This window comes from Medicago truncatula, chromosome 3, assembly GCF_003473485.1.
Source record: "Medicago truncatula cultivar Jemalong A17 chromosome 3, MtrunA17r5.0-ANR, whole genome shotgun sequence".
Lineage (NCBI taxonomy): Eukaryota > Viridiplantae > Streptophyta > Magnoliopsida > Fabales > Fabaceae > Medicago > Medicago truncatula.
In genome coordinates this window covers 57,100,567-57,114,494 of record NC_053044.1, presented here as the reverse complement: position 1 = coordinate 57,114,494, position 13,928 = coordinate 57,100,567, and the positions used below count along the sequence as shown (strand labels likewise).

Sequence of the window (13,928 nt, the reverse complement as noted above, 5' to 3'; positions counted from 1 at the left end):
ATGCAGTAGCATCAACTGCAATAAGTATTCAATACCATACCTAGACATATGAGTTATAATCAGTGGTGTAAGGTTTAACTCAAAACAAACGGAAGATCATTATCACTATAACTATGTGACAGGGAAGAACATAGTTTAAAATCTGTCAAAAAAAAAAAAAACTTAGTTTAAAATCTGTAGACAATACAAAGCATCATTTATTGGCTACTTCATATTTTCTTCCAATTTCACTATATTCATTTTCGTAGGAAACTAGGAATAGTTGAGGATGACGACTATCCTACCTATTTATCAAATCCCTTTAAGCAGAAGATATGTTTGGGCTGAATGGTAGGCTGGATTACACTAGTATATTTCAATTAGCTATGTTTAGATTATTACTAGATCGTCTACCCGTGCTGCCGCACAGGTCATATATAGTTTAAAAGTCAACTCAGAGAGATATAAAATACCCACAAATTATTTGTCAAAGAAATACAATATTGATTCAATGTGAGTTTGTGATAAATGGAGTTCACTGTCAAATAAGTCTTAAGCACTTGGTAATATTAAGCATTCGCAGTCATATTCAAGCATATCATAATGCACTTCCAATGTCATGAAATAGACTTCCAATACATATATTGACTAATGTGTCTGTATTGATAATGACATCAAAATCTTCTCACTTAATTCCCAATTCACGTGCAAACATTAAACATATCAACAGTTTGAAACATCACACACAAATTGAATTCGCCTGTACAAATACAGGAACAACCAAAAGAATCCTTCACAGTAGCATTATACTATATCTAATTCATAAGAATCTCAGGTCAGTGTTTACCTCTCCTCGATCAAAAGTACTATGACTCCGTTCTAAACGAACCATGTGAAGGCACGCTCATCATAATAATTTTGCATTCCAAGCAATTATTAATAACCTATAGCATAAGTACAAACAAAAACACAAATTCGTGTGCTGATACAAAATTCTGCATAGTTATGTAGAATTGCAAGAGCAGTCATGTTCTTTGATTTTTTTTACCTATTCCTTCATTCTGATCACTCATCCAAAAGTTTTGATATGTACTTTGAACTATGGTTTGAAGTGAATCATCATAATTAGAGATCAACAATTCAGGTGGGATATCAATATCTGCATAACTATCATTAGGTTCATATATTTTTCCATCTCCAACTTTCAGTATTCATTTGGAAAACTGTTCAAACTCCGGATCATTGGAACTCTGACCATTCTGTTGCAGCCACATGTTCTTTTTGAGTCTCACCACCTGACAGTGATCTCATATGCATGAAGAATTAATTGTGGCATGAATTATATCAGAACGGCTTCCTCTGGGTATAACTGGTAGTATTTATCGAAAATCACCACCGAAAACAATTACTTTCCCTCCAAATATTTTTGATGAAGACTTAGATCCGGTCATTATGTCTTTGAGTGTTCTATCCAATGCTTCAAAATAAAACTTGTGAGCCATTGGAGCTTCGTCCCAAATTATCAACTTGGTTAATTTCAAAAGTGCTGCACGATCACTTCCTTTGAAAACTGTTAATAGTTGCCATAAACATTAGTCAATAATACAATGGCAACAAATTTTGAAAACCAAACAAACCAAAACTGATAATAATAATAATAAATAAAACTGACCTTGTGCATCCTTGATCATTGCTTGAGTTAGGATAATGACAATAGCACCATAGTTTTTGTTTTGGTTGTAGTAATTTAGGAACTTAGATCCATAGCTTTCCCAAAAAGTGAAGTTAATCATATTGCCACTATGTTGACAGTTTTGAAAATCAAGTTAAAAATCTTGAACATATATCAATTCAATAAAACATGCATCAATTCATGACAAATGATGGGATCCATAAAGCATATATCAACTTGCAAAATACAACTTAAAATCATAGACAAAGTCTTACTTCACTAAAACGAACATCAATTTAAAAATCAATTTAAGACATATCAATTGATATTGATATACTAATTAAAGTAAATAATAATGGATAGAGTCTTACAACAATGGATACATTCATATATGAGAGTCTTAGTTCAGAGTAATCAATATCAGTAATGGTGTATTGCAATACCAATATGCTCACAAAGTAGAAACTAAAATAAAACATGACTTGTATCTATAGCATTATGATACATGCAGAGCAATACTTTTCATTTAAAAACTTGGATACATTCATATATGAGTCTTGGTTCAAATTTGTATCTAACTTCATAAAACTAAAATATATATCAAGTTGAAAATCACTTTCAGAAGTGAGAGAAATGAGAGTCTTAATTCAAGTCCTTAAGGTTGACAGATACGGCCATTTATTTTCCACCAGAGTTTGGTTGCACACTCACAATTTCATGGACATCACCGATTATATCTACAATATAATGACACATATATGAATACCTAACAATTAATGAAAAAATATGGTAAATAAGAAATAGAAAACAAATATTAATGATTGAATTATGACCTTCAAGCCTTTTTAATTTGCAGTTCCCTTTGAGGATCTCAGCAAAATCCTTAAAAAAGTAACGCTTTAGTGGTATGTCTTTCATCTCTTGGACTTTGACAGTTGTGCCACCAAGAAACAATTTTTTTGAGTGATCACAAATTTTCCATTAAAAATCATTGTCATACACAGCACCATTGTTAATGATAAATGTCATATCTTCTTTGATCTTTCCCTTCCATTCAGGTGTGTGATCACCACGGATTAGAGTCTGAATCGTATCACACTAAATTGAAAAAAAGAGTTGAGCAAATTTAAGTTTTGATGAAAGAAAAAAAAACATTGAATATAAAAATAAGAAAAGAAATTGTTACCTTTGAATCCATCATAACCATTTCAAGATGCTCATTACCCTTACTATAGACAACAACAACACTCAATATATCAAGAATACGAATAGCAAGTTTCCATGTTTCCTTAAGAGTCATTGACATTTTTGATATCATCAACTAACCAAGACATCTTTCTGTGTGATAATAGGAAATATCCCAAGTCAAATTCAAAAAATGTTGAACCATAAATAAGTTTTCTGCACAAATTGAAGCTCAAAATTGATAAACGGTAAGTTCTTGGTCATACATGTACAGATTCAAACTAAAAAAATGGAAGTCCTTGTTCATACCTTCATGAATCAAAACTAATATCGTAAATTTCCTCCCACAAATCAAAGTCTCTTCAACTAAGCAAGTAGCAACCTACAAAATAGTAACAATATAGATTAAATTTTGGCAGCAAAAGTGAAAGATTGAGAAAGAAATAAAGACTTGTAATATTGGAAACAATACAAATGACATTAAGAGAAAATGATCCAATGATGGTAAAAAAAATAAAGAAATTGGTAATTTTATAAAACCAATGTACCAATTTCATTAGCTCTTATCACTCAAACCAAATACATAATATGCAGAGAGAAAAAGGGCTTGAGGAAACTCCTGGCACAAATTGGGACAACAATGGGGAAACCTAGTTATAGAAAGTAGTGAAAAATAAATTTTGGACTTATTTGGTTGAGAGGGAGGCCTTAACATAGAACACCAAACTCTAAGAAGATTCAAAAAGAAAGTGAATTCAATGTTCTCATAGCATCTTTCTATAGATTTTCAAGCTCACTTTGAAACACCAAATCTAATTATTTTTCATGATTAGAACAAAAACCAAAACAGCCACCATAGGTAAGGGAAAAAAAAGTGAAATACAGAGTTAAGCGTCATGAACTAATAGATACAAAAAATACATCATCTCATGTCAGAAATTATTTAAAACAGAAACTCACAGCCCTGTTTAGTTATTCAACAATTTTTAACCAAAGCTAAAAACTTTTCCAAAAAAGAATTAACAACCACCAATCTAGCAAATTTACCAATTGGTTCAAAACTGTAGAACTTGAAAACCCAATTGCTCTATTTTGAGGCTGAGCCGGACGACGACGAACGGCGACGATCGAGTCGACGACGGCGAGGGATGGGAGGAGAAATACGACTATGATGGATGATAGATATGGTAGAAAGTCTGGTTATTGATATGTTGAGCGAGAGGTTTGGTGGTCGCAGTTGATGGATGGGAGGGTTGTCGGTGGTGATGACGATAACAGGAAGAAGAAACATGTGAGCTTGTTTTGAGAAAAGAGGAAGAAGAAGAGGGAAGCATGGGGCTCTGTAGAGTTTGCATCGGTATTGAACAAATAATAGAGAAGAAGGGGTTTTGTTTCCCTATGCGCGTGTGTTAATTTTCAAGGAGTGAGATTTGATCAATGGCTGATGTGCTAACCTCCCTTAATTACAATGATCTAACGGTCAGGATAGATTGGAGCCAAAAAAGTAGGTTTAGGGTTTGGCAATTAGGGTAAGCATGTTTGCTAGGATTAAATATAATAAAGGATTAAGTTTTCAATCTCCTTTCCTAATTTCAATTAAAAAAGAAATACTGAATAAGTTTGAAGGGACTTCTTTTTCTGCAAGTAAAAGAAATTATTACAATAGAGATGATGTGGTACGCCAGTGCCTAGTATTCTCCATTAGGGACGGAGGAATTCCAGGTGCGGCACCCACATTGGAATCGGATATAGTCGGCGTAGATTGTTAACCTTTTCGAGATTGATTCTATGATTTCTTGCGGTAACTCATCCCATTGAACACCCATTTTTCTTTCGTTTTGTTTTGGGAACGGAGAATTTCTTGACCAAAAAATACACCAACTGGTTTTTATGAAAAATATTTTAACAACACAGATTCAGATGTAGTCCCTCCGGATTGAAACCCAGGTACTATGAACATTATGCAACACCAAGCGTTCTTCTGCTATTCATCATCATGCTCCAAATTCTCAACATAGAATTTTTGCAATGTTGTTGGCATATTTAAGTCCGAGTTTGTGCTCCATAGTTCCTTCTCATCCAAATATTTGGCTACTGTTTCTGACCTGTCATAGCAACTATTAACCTCTCTCAAACAATCAGGCCAAGATATATAATCCCCTGTCATGAACAAAAAGTATACCAAGATTCTTTTTAAAAACTTCTTCACAATAAACACGATAAAGTCAAAATAAACTAGCCGTAACAGTAATGAAAATCAATCATAGCAGATTAGTTGATCCTGAAATTCATAAATACTTATCTTTCTAGACCAGGGAATTAAGTACCGAGTTTGTGCCATTTAAAATAATTGAAGTTACATAACAAAGTTGAATGACATCAACTTAAAAAACTCAAAAGCTCTTCCAATGTGGATTTTAAACAATTTCGTGCCAGTTTTAGTTTTTGGCTTAATTGCACTTTCTCCCCTATAGTTTGCCAATTGTGCGATTTTGCACTCCATAGTTTAAAACGAGCGATTTTGCCCCCTATAGTTTTCCCCCTTTCTGATTTTATGATTCTCATGACATTTAGTGTTGATATGTCTGTTATTTATCAATTAATGTGTGCCACATGTGTAATTCCATTTTTTTAAAAATAAAAAAAAATGGTATTTTTCAGATTTTGAGAGAAGGAAATCAAAATGGTCCCCATGGTATTTTGCATCAAGATACCATTTTTTTTATTTTTTAAAAAATGGAATTACACACGTGGCACACGTTAATTGATAAAAACAGACACATCAACGCTAAATGTCATGGGGACCATAAAATCAGAAAGGGGGAAAACTATAGGGGGTAAAATCGCTCGTTTAAAACTATGGGGTGCAAAATCGCACAATTGACAAACTATAGGGGGGAAAAGTGCAATTAAGCCTTAGTTTTTTACGCTTTTAAACCCCCGCAAAGTGGCGTGGGATTTTTGTCATGCTTATACTTTGTTGGTTAGCAGAGGTCTACAAACCTTATAATCTGCAGGGGGTTTCAAACCTCCCTTATATTGTTGTGTTAACTAGAAAATTCCTTCACTTAAAAGTTGGTCCAATAAAAAAAGACAGTTTCATAATTTATAATAGTTGTAAAAAATGGAATTCATTTTTTTAAACTTTAAAGTACCCTGCAGAGCCTTTTAGTCAAACTCCATCACTAAAACTTGGTGTTTAATGCTTATTACAACTTAAATTTTATGTTTATATATTATAGTTTATTTTAGGGTTTGTTTGGTTTGGCTTTTCAGCAATAAAAAGCACTTCTACAAACCTCAAAAGTGGAAATTGAGTTTTCAATATTGTTTGGTTTGACTTTTCATAATTGCTTCTATCCTCCAAAAGCAATTCTTGTTAAAGCTACAATTCCTAGGTTTTGGCTTTTCTAAAATCAATTCTACACTAAATTTAATATTTTGATTATTACAACCTATTATTTTTCTTTATTGCCCTTTATCAATTCTCCTTCATTTTGCTTTGTAATTAATTTGATGAGCCAAATTAAATAAGAAAACTTAACCAACCAAATTAGCCTCCAAAAAATGTTTATGATCATGAGTTATCAAGTTTTGAATTTTCCTTTACGGTGTCCTTATTCAGATTTACTGTATTTTTTCTTTTACGCTACATTTTATCATTTTTGCAACTAATTCTAGTATTATTGAACTTAAATGTATTTTATAAAAAATTATAAAATATATGAACAAATATTTTGTAAAAAAATAGTTTAATGATCGTATTTATTACTATCTCTGTCCATAATTATAAGACCCTTTTGAGAAATTTTTTTGTCCCTTTTTATAAGACTCATTTTCTATTTCCAACTACATTAATTATTTCTTTACATACATGCCTCTATTTATTATGCATCTTTTTCTTCAATCAGCAATAAATAGAATGTTGAAAACATAAGCCAACCCTCTTTCTTAAAGGATAAAATTGTAAAAACAATAGTAATTACAAACATATTTAATACAAATATCCACTATCTTAATTCTCGTTGTTTTTTCAAAAGGGTTTTATAATTAGGGACAGAGGTAGTATGTTTTAAATTAATATATAGAAAATTTATTTATTTAAATTAAATAATAATTTACATTTAGTATTGATCTACATATACATATATTCAACTATACACTTTACTTGAATTTAGCTATGTCTATTTTAGTAATTATATATTCAAAAGTAATTTTGATAAAAACTATCCAAACAACATTCAGTTTGATAACTGAGCTTTTCTTTTTCTTGTCTCCGCCCCGCCACTTGTTGTGTTGATTGGGGTTGCACTTCACTGACATTATGGCGGGAATGTGACGTGACATTGATCAATCCAATTTTGACACATAAGACAAATCAATTGTTTTTTTTTGAAGGAAGACAAATCAATTGTTCTCACTCTCTCTTTCACGATATTTTATGTTAAAAAAAATTGCATTGCCGCGTGTCAAGATTGGATTCGCCAATGTCACACATTTTGTCGCTGAAGTGCAATTCGTGTTGCGATGCTCATTTTAACTAGACGCTAGTAAATGTAAAAGTTTCTCCTTAAAACAATCTTTCATTTATTCGTCTATCATTGATGCTATAAACGTAAAAATCATATTTTAGAATATTGAATCTAATTTTATTTTGTTGGACTCCAAATAAACCATAAATATCATCAAATAATAACAAGAATAAGAGGAAACCTGTGTGTATGATTGGCTGTGAGAAATGTTTAGGACACTCCCAAATCTGTCATGACATCCATGATTTCTCTCAAACAAATATCTGAAAAGAACAATTCAATGATATAGTTAGATTTTGTGATCCAAAGAGAGACAAAACATTGAAACAACCAAAAGCAGATAAACCTAAATCTATCTATAGAAACCCTAAAACATGTCTACATAATCAAAGGAATGTGATTAAAACAAAGATAACTCCAAAATCGAAATTTGAGCGGCATGCAAAGGAATATTACACTGACTCACCACCAAAATTGAATATGAAGTTTTATGGAGAAGAGGTTTTGACGTCTATGTTAAAAATACTCTGCTAATGGACTGTGCTGTTTGGGTCAGATGGTATTCTCCTTGGAAAATTCTCCTCACCCGTACCCCTCGAATTGTACTCTTACCGCCACGTATTCTTACCATTTTCGAATTTTTTTTTTTTCTGACCCTATTTGCCAAAAAAAATCCAGCTATGACCCCCTTTGAAGGACCCCGGCAGATTTTGACACGTGTCAGCCGTTATTTTTTTTTTTTGTCCTATAGTGTATTCAGAAAATTGAGAAAAATTTCAATTTTGTTCCCAGAGGGAATCAAACCAGGCACGCGTGAGACATTGCCAGGCTGCATTACCACCAAGCCAATGAAGATTTGATGTTAATGTTTGCATCCAATAATATATATATCATTTTTAAAACCAGATTCACACACCATGAGGCATGAACCATCCAATTTTTCATTTTTGTTTTTTTATTGGATAATTTAGGATCTCCGACGAAATATATTTTGATAAAATATCCGACGAATATATATATATTATTATCCGACAAAATATATATTTTTCACCGATAAATTATCCGACGAAATGATTTATATATTATTTCAAGATAAAATCTAGAATCCAATTAAAATTATAAAATCTCCTATATTTATTTTTTTTATTGGATAATTGAGGTGCCCGTGGCCGGGGTGATTTTTTTTTTTTTATAAAATCGCCTAGTGGCTAGAAAAATTCACCTTAAAGATGAATAAGTGAGGCGAATTCACCTTAAAACAATAAAAAAATTTAATGTGAATTCACCTAAAAAATAAATATAGGAGATTTTATAATTTTAATTGGATTTTAGATTTTATCTTGAAATAATATATAAATCATTTCGTCGGATAATTTATCGGTGAAAAATATATATTTTGTCGGATAATAATATATATATATTCGTCGGATATTTTATCAAAATATATTTCGTCGGAGATCCTAAATTATCCAATAAAAAAACAAAAATGAAAAATTGGATGGTTCATGCCTCATGGTGTGTGAATCTGGTTTTAAAAATGGTATATATATTATTGGATGCAAACATTAACATCAAATCTTTATTGGCTTGGTGGTAACGCAGCCTGGCAATGTCTCACGCGTGCCTGGTTCGATTCTCTCTGGGAACAAAATTGAAATTTTTTCTCAATTTTCTGAATACACTACAGGACAAAAAAAAAAAAAACGGCTGACACGTGTCAAAATCTGCGGGGTCCCGCCATTTCAAATGGCGGTAATAAAAGAAAAAAAAAAAAAAAAAAAAGTGGCCAGTCAGGATGCGCCACGTGTACCGGCGGCTCAGTCCCGCCATTTCAGATGGCGGGAACGAGGAAAAAGACAAAAAAAAAAAAAAAAAAAAAAAGTGGGTCATTTCTGTAAAAAAATTTCAAAGGGGGTCATAGCTGGATTTTTTTTGGCAAATAGGGTCAGAAAAAAAAAAAATTCACCATTTTCCTTTTAAAAACTTTTTCTCTTTTACGGCTTTTTTGAATTTTTTATTTTTTATTTACCCTTTTTTTTTTTTTAAAATTTTAGTATACTCAAAATTTGAAAATTACATAATACTTTCTAGATCTCATGAAATATAGTGTTTTTTTACTATTTCACGAAGATTAAAAATTTACATAAAAATAGTATTTTAAACCAAAGCACTTACCAAGAACTAGTATTACTAGTTCTTTTTATGCAAATTATTATAAGGTGATGTTAACTTGTGCCCTGAAGACACATGTTAAGCAATTCAAAAGTAGAAATATTCTCTTATATTTTGTGTATTCAATTAATCAAAAAGTCAAAAAATTAAATTCAAATACATTAATTAAAACAAATTATTTTCACTTTTGGCTCATTAACTTGTGCCTTAAGGGCACAAGTTAACATTTTTCTTATTATAATGATAAGCAAAAATTACATTCTAGATTCATTCAATTAATGATGTATGTGGTCTTTATTATATACCACATAGATTATTATAATATGATAACTTGAGATTTTTTTTTAGTAAATATGTCAATTATCATGAAATGAATGGAGACATTTTCTTTTCCAAAATTCAAAAAACTCAATTATTTGAAAATTAAATATTCTGAATGTCAAAAATTTAGTTTTCCCAAAAAATAAATTTTTTGTTTTTTTAGGCATGTTTTTTCGGCATACTAAAAAAATTACGTCTATTTTTTTCTATAAAAATTAAAAGACAACTATGTTGCTGAAAATTCAAATTTTGAGTGTTTTGCTACACAAATGAATAACCTACGGCCACTTAGAGACTCAAGTGTTTGTCCCCGTGAGCTTAGCTCAGTTGATAAGGACAAATACATAATATATGTAAGATCTGAGGTCGAACCTCAGACAAAAAAAAAAAAAAAAAAGACTCAAGTGTTGAAAAATTGCTACATGTAGGGGTACAATTTGAATGATTATACAAACAATTTTAAAAAATAAATACGTATATAGATCTTCTCGTTACTATTATAAACAAAATTTAACATTTTAAATTCATTTGAAAAATGATGTATGTGGTCTATAACTTTAACCAAATAGTTTTTGTTGTTAACAGAAAAATGTGTATTATATTCTATCAAAAAAAGACAAGTAATGTATATTTGACTCCCAATTTATTTTGTCTAATAACAAAAAAATAAAAAATACTCAATTTATTTCAAAGTAAATGTAGAATGCCAACGACTCTGTTATATATAAAACACCCCAGCGCAGTATAGCAAATTTTGAACAGAAAGAAAAATATTGGGGCATTCGGAGAATCGAACTCCGGACCTCTCGCACCCAAAGCGAGAATCATACCACTAGACCAAATGCCCGATGATATTCTGTATTTGTTGTATAAATATATATACCAAGTCTCCAATTCAGAGTTCAGGCAGGTGTCATGTTTTGCCAGGTCAGCAACGATAGACCACCCAGTCAAGGTTACAAATAGATGGCTGAAGCATTTCTCAAACGGATAAGATGATTGACATACACATGAATTGAATTAGCTTGAGTTTGAGAATAAATTATGGATACTATATTATCTGAAGCATGCCACAATATATGTCTGCATACTGCACAGTGGGGGGCATATGATATGATATTATGATTCATATCCATGAGTGGTAAATAATCAGAACAATTTTGTACCCAAACAAAATTAAATAATATGAACAATTTTTTTATAAGAAAGTTTAAATGAGTTGAATTTCTTGTGTCACAATTGTAAGATGATACGTCAAAGCTCAAAAGTGCATCTATAAACACTCATAAATCATCTGTGAAAATTATTTTTATGTCAACAGTAGAATTTACACACATTGTTACTAAACATTAGTCCAATTCCTTACCAATCATATAACTTTTAATCGGCAACATGAACAAATTTTAGTTGTACGTAATTTAGAACACATATATTACCAGTGGCAGAAGTCAGGAATTTTTTGGAGCCTGGACAAAATAAAACAACAATAAGTTTTAGTGACAGCCGCAACTGTAGGTAGAGGTCATAATGTTTTTAAAATGGTCTTCTTAGAATTACCTACGGTTTTTTCCATAGGTAAAGGTGGAAAACTTGCAGTGACAGTCATTTGGCAATGACAAACAGATTTAGCTACGGAAATTTGCCCTATAGTGACGGATTTTGGCTGTCACTAAAAGTCAAATTTCTTGTAGCGATACAAAATACAAAGAAAGTATGGGTTGAGCCCAAGCGCGTGCCCGGGCTAGCTGGAGGGTAAAATCGTCCCTGTATATTACACACGCAAAAGAAAAAGGACGTATTACATGCATGATGAATTAATTTAGGTTGAACAAAAGTAAAAAAAAATAAAAAATACTATTACCATTTGTAAATGTGCAACTCACTGTCCCCGTGAGCTTACCTCAGTTGGTAAGAACAATGCATAATATATGCAAGATTTGAGGTTCGAACCCTGGACACCGCAAAAATAACGTGCAACTCACTACCAAAAAAAAAAAGCGTGCAACTAAAATTGAATAACATATTATATTTTTAAGGTTATTTTAGGCTAATTAGTTAAATTCCTAAAATTTATTTAATATTTTGTTGTAAATTTTGAATATATTTCAAAATATTTTGATATAAGTGTTGTCATAGTGTCTTAATTGTTAAATGAGATTGAATCTCATTCCAAAAGTTAGCTCAAACGAGAATGATACCAAAATATAAACATATTTATATGCTCAACGTCAACAGTTCAGAAACCTAAGTAATGTGAGACTAAAAACAAATGAGAAATGTTAACGAGTGTCTCCAGAAGCATTTGTTAATGTTAGCGAGTTTCTCCGGAGACATTCGTTAACAAGAACCAAAATAAATTACAAACAACTTCAAAACCAACTCCAACCTGTCATTTTTAATGATTTACTCAAACATGAATTTGCGTTTTTACTTTTTGAATTTTTGCAAGTTCCCTCCAAATATTGAAGACATTGTCAAACATTAAATGTTAGCATTTTTTTTCAATTAGATTAGATTAGAATTCAAGTCTCATTGCCTTAGTATCTAATAAATCTTAATTTGAGATGTAGTCCAAAATCATACTAACATAAAGAGCAATGTTATATGAACAACCATTTTTTGTGACAACCTTTTGGACAACTAAATAATAATGTGAGTATGAAAGAGAAAATTATCACAAAAATTATTAAAAAGTGGTTGTTCAAATATCATTTCTCTAACATAAACAAGAGCACACAATTTTAGTACTTTCTATAGTTAATAGTTAGATGAATGTACGTTAGTTTTATGTTAGTTGTATGGTTCCCGATAAATTGGACCCACAAAAAATTGGGTTGTTATGTCACTCCGTGAAACTCTGATATTAATAGTTAGATGAATGTACGTTAGTTTTATGTTAGCATACTATTATTACTAGTGAATTGGAGTGTGTAGCGTATGCAGTAGTATATATATATCATATGATATCATGGATTTGATTCTTTGATACAGGGGAATATACGTTTCAGGCATTGAAGAGTATAGCAGTGAGTCAGAACCCAGAAAGCACAAATGCATGTCAACGCTAGGTAAGGTAGCTTGGAAGCTGTATTAATGTCAGCTTGTGCTGCGTCTATCACCAATCACTACAATACAGCTTGTGATGTAATCCTCCAAATTCAACAAATCAAACTGGTACTTTTATCGTGACACTATACAGTAATTAAACTCGAAATAAATAAAATAAAGATCATGCTGGTTTGTGTTTTTGGATGATTTAATATGAAAAATAAAAAATAAAAAAATCTTGTTGATTTTTTTTTTCTCTCATTTTTTTAATAAATCAAAATGATTTATATCAACAATAAAAGTGCTACTCATAACATAAGATGTAGTACTAAAGAAAAACATAATTTTATTACAAATAAAGCACAAATGATAAAGAGAGTGTTTACCTATAGCAATGTCTGAACAAGAGAAAAGACTAAACCATCAATTGTGATAATCGAAAGCTAAATTAACATATTTTACATTTAGCCACCAATAAGAAAGTAACTTAACTTTATCTAAAAGATGATGAATAGAGACACCGTTTGGCTAAATATTATGTTATTCATCTATTTCCAAATTACTCAAACACATGAAAACCAAATAACAAACATAAACTATCGCCTTACTTTTGAACCGCATGTTAAAAAGGCAAACTGCATAAAATGATTTAAAATACTTGAAGGATCAACCGAAGAGAAATCAATCCAATGCCGAACATGCTACCAAATGTTGCTGAAGAAATTAGATTTAAAAAATAAGTGATTAACTGATTCTGAAGCACTACACCCGCTCACACAAAGTTGAGAGTCTTAATTAAGGACGTCTCACTAGGGATGTGCAAAGTTTGGTTTATAACCAAAAATATGTGTAAACCAAACTGAACCGTTTTTCACCTTATTAGAACTGAACTGAACATGTTATGAGTCAACATTAACTGAACCAAACCAGTTCTTTAACCGGTTAACTAACTGAACTATTTTTTCATCTCTTTTTGTATTGAACTGAACCTGTGTGTATAGATCTTCTTCCCTTTCTTC

General features: G+C 31.2%; 1 long non-coding RNA gene and 1 other non-coding gene across 3 annotated transcripts; both read right to left on the bottom strand.

The window, feature by feature from the left end:
* Window positions 1-596: 596 nt before the first annotated feature.
* On the bottom strand, window positions 597-7,702 carry LOC25490279 (uncharacterized). 2 transcript variants are annotated; one of them, XR_003010488.2, is made up of 8 exons: window positions 7,550-7,702; window positions 3,884-4,996; window positions 3,146-3,218; window positions 2,838-2,989; window positions 2,485-2,749; window positions 2,268-2,388; window positions 1,652-1,779; window positions 597-1,549 (listed from the first exon to the last, which is right to left on the bottom strand). It is a non-coding gene; the product is annotated as an uncharacterized lncRNA (long non-coding RNA). The 2 variants fall into 2 exon arrangements; XR_003010486.2 differs by having other exon boundaries at window positions 1,652-2,388; window positions 7,550-7,701.
* Window positions 7,703-10,636: 2,934 nt separating this feature from the next.
* TRNAP-UGG (transfer RNA proline (anticodon UGG)) lies at window positions 10,637-10,708 on the bottom strand. The gene has a single exon. It is a non-coding gene; the product is annotated as a tRNA-Pro (tRNA).
* Between the last annotated feature and the right edge of the window lie 3,220 nt (window positions 10,709-13,928).